We start from the raw sequence: 3,752 nt of genomic DNA, 5'->3' as shown, positions 1-3,752 counted from the left end.
TATTTATTGTAAAGTTTTTATAAATTTAAAAAGTTTACCTTTGAATTTCAAAAGTCTTCCGTGCATAAAACAGTGCATTTTATTCTATTAATAGTAATACTTATCATTTGTTGATTTTCATTAATTATTTTTCTTCATATAACTCTAAATACATATTCTTATGCATAGGATATGTGAAATGTAGGATATAATAAAAATTGCTTACTTTTTAAGGGGCAGAGAGAGACACAAAAAGGTAATAAATAGTAAATAAATAAGCTCGCTTAAATTAGTAATTTTGTGTCAGCAAACATCGTGGTGGTCGGTGCTCCGGGCAGTTTGAACCTACCTAGGGGAACATAACACATGCAAACCTAGTAATTCTGCTGTGATAATAATCAATAATTAATAATTGATGAATATGTATAAAGCAATTTCACTTTCTTCATAGGGAGATGTAAACAAATTTGGGCACCGGCACGGCACCAGCAATACTAGGAATGATTCAATTTGAAGAATTTGAATGATTAATTAATTTAATCGGTTTGCTTGAAACTTTAATTAGAGTAAATGGGATTTGTGTGGGGTGGAGGGGAAACCTGATTGGGATTGTTGTTATGGAATGTGTCAACCACCTTTTCATTGTTCTTTATTTCTTAATTAATCTTCTTCATCATACCATTCTACAATTTGGACAAAATAAGGCGAAGAAAAAAGGATGTGAAAACCAATTGAATAATATTAACTAAAGAAAAGAGAAAGCTCCTTTTTCCCTACTCGTGGATGTTATTTAATTTAATTTTCAGCAACTTTGAAAAGAATAATAATCAATCAATTTGATAAAAATATCGGGTTGTACTGTTGTATGTTTACCATTATGCCTTGCACTGCAATTGGTCTAGAAGCTAAGATATGATCGTGATGCCTATGGAGACTAATATAGCTATCTTCCAAAACCTTATTATTCATCAACTATACAAAAATATGTATAAATATATATATACACAATCACAGATGAGAGAGAAGAAAACAACCTTCTAGATAGTTAGAAACCAACGGACGACTGGGGAAGGCGTTATATAATCTTCATAAAAATAAAATAATTGCTCTCACTGGAAATCGACATAGGAAAATCGCTGATTCACAAATCACAACACAGAAGAAAAAATAGTAAGCTATTACTTACTTGCAACGATAAATTTTTTGCCATGTTCATTTCTTTTAACTTTTAGCGGCCATGGCTGTTATTAATTTATTCATTCGATTATGTTATTTGTTTGGAATCCCGCTAAGGAGCCAATGGAGTAAGTATACAATGTGTGTAATTGGTTGATTTTTTAGTCTAATAAAAAGAAGTAATAATTATCTGTTATCATACATATTCGAACATCTAGAATAAAATATTACTAATTTATCAAACACAATATACTCATACTATCTGGAATAATTATTCAAATACTAGGATAATAAACATATGATATCCTACCGAATCGTTTTAAATAAATATTCGATACTTTAATTTTAATTTAAAATTAACTTTCATTGTATGCATTGTATAAAACATCTATTAGTTCCTATATTTTCTCATTTTTTTTTACCAAAGATAGAAACCCGCAACCTCTTAATCAAGGTTCAGAAAACCGGACCGGTCATCAAACCGCTCTAGTCACTGGTTCACTGGTTCACTGGTCTAACCGGTTCAACCGATGGTTCAACCGGAAAAACCGTTTTAGAGTAGAATAGTAAATAAATTATAAATACACATCCTAAAATATAATTATAGTCTGATACAAATCTTAAAATATCTTCGAAATTAAAAACACTACATAAAATATCATCAACCAAATACATATGATCTTATCAAAATCCAAACTCAAAAGTTAAATAGTAATAAAAGCATATGTAAATATTAAATCCCAACATCATGGTTTATCAATTATCAAAATCCGCAAGAACTTGTTGCAAATCTGCTTCGGTGGGATGATCTTCACCTTCATTCCCACCCTGATCAGCAGAAGAAAGAGATGCAGCATAAAGACCACTACTACTACCACCGCCACTTTGATATAAATCAGCATCAATTCCAAGCTAAATCTGTTTTTCCCCTAAGGTTAGAAGAACCTTGTGAATGACTATCGTTAGCACTAGGATTAGCAGCATCATTCGGAATAGGAGTATCGGCAGACATGTTATTATTCACAGAAGCATTGTTATCAGCAGTTGCTTCTTGATTAATACTATCTTCCATAACTGGAATTAATAAAACATGTATGAAATTAAACAACACAACACAATACAGAAAATGCAGTTCAGTTCAGTTCAGTTCACAGAAAATGAAATCAGAAATTGAAATCAGAAATTGACAACACAACACAATGCAGTTCAGTTCACAGAAAATGAAAATGAAATAAATTCATTAACCAAAATCAAACTTCAGCAACTAAAATTGAGTCCGATGCAACGATAAGCCAAAACAACATTTGTTTAAAAGGAAGAAAAATACAAATCAGTAAAAGAAAAAAAAATAAAATGAAACCCCAACTATAATCAAATACAAGACCTAAAGCAAGCTAAAACTCGTGCTATTAATCAAACCTCAACTATGCTATAAACAAATTCAGGCAATGAATTAAGCATGCAAGAAAGGTTCAATTCATGCAAGAAACAAGTTTTTCTAATTTCTAGGAGCTACTGGGCAAATTGCTCAGATGATTTGGATTTATTCAACAATAGCATGGGGAAAAATTACCACTGATGAACTAAAACAAGCTTAGAAATGAGAAATTAAGTAAAAGCAAAGGATCAACAACAACAATAGTAAGAATAAGAAAATTGGTACCCTGCTAGTAACTTTCTTATTCTCCAGAGGTAGAATAGCGAGATAAATGCAACCTTTGATCTTAAATCTGTGACTAAAATTGAAGAAAAAAGAATCAAATCAAATCAATACCGAAAAATTAGAAATTCAAAATCAAAGTAGCAACTAATTATGTCAAATACTCAAGCTACAAACAAATTCAGTTCAGTTCAGTTCAGTGCACAGCACAGTTGACAAAGAGCAAGTTCACAGGAATTGAAATCAGAATTTGAAATTAGAAAATTGAAAGAGCAAGTCCACCGAACACAAATTGAGCTGCACAGTTCAGTTCACAAAAATGAGGAGAAAATAGAGCAGAGGACCAAACACCAAGTTGACCAACAAATAGAAATTGTGCAACAAAGAGGAATTAAGCTACAAGACAGAGCAGAAAATGCACAGTTCAGTTCACAAAATAGAGCAGAAAATGGCAACATGCAGTTCAGTTCAGTTCAGTTCACAGCACAGTTGACAAAGAGCAAGTTCACAGGAATTGAAATCAGAAATTGAACATTGAGGACGAGGAGAAACAGAATATGAGGACAAAGAGAAACAGAATATGAGCAGAGGTCTAACTTGAGTAACTTCAGTTCAGTTTACAGAGGACGAGGCGAAGGACAAAGAGAAATGAGCAGAGGACGAGTCACTCACCTGGGGTCGATGGAGGGCTCCCGGTGTTGACCGTTGAGGACCGCCGATGAGAGGCTGCTGCGTGCTGGTGAAGATGAAGACGATCGAAATTGAGGGCACCAGGCGACGAGAAGATGAAGATGAGCAGGAACCAGGCGACGCCGGAGATTGGAGGGTTGCTGGAGCTGAGGATGGCGAGTGGCGACACCACGGGGGCGAGGGATGGCGACAGGGCTTCAGGCAGCGCCGCTAGGGTTCTTCATTGGAGATGATGATTGCTGAATGA

At 34.1% G+C, this 3,752-nt stretch overlaps 1 long non-coding RNA gene across 1 annotated transcript; it reads right to left on the bottom strand.

Annotated features, from left to right (window-relative positions):
* Nucleotides 2,404–3,746, bottom strand: LOC110271708. The gene is made up of 2 exons (XR_002362301.1): nt 3,488–3,746; nt 2,404–2,891 (listed from the first exon to the last, which is right to left on the bottom strand). It is a non-coding gene; the product is annotated as an uncharacterized LOC110271708 (long non-coding RNA).

Source organism: Arachis ipaensis, chromosome B05 (genome assembly GCF_000816755.2).
Source record: "Arachis ipaensis cultivar K30076 chromosome B05, Araip1.1, whole genome shotgun sequence".
NCBI lineage: Eukaryota > Viridiplantae > Streptophyta > Magnoliopsida > Fabales > Fabaceae > Arachis > Arachis ipaensis.
Note: the sequence above shows the minus strand (reverse complement) of the source record. Positions and strands in the feature narration are given on the sequence as shown.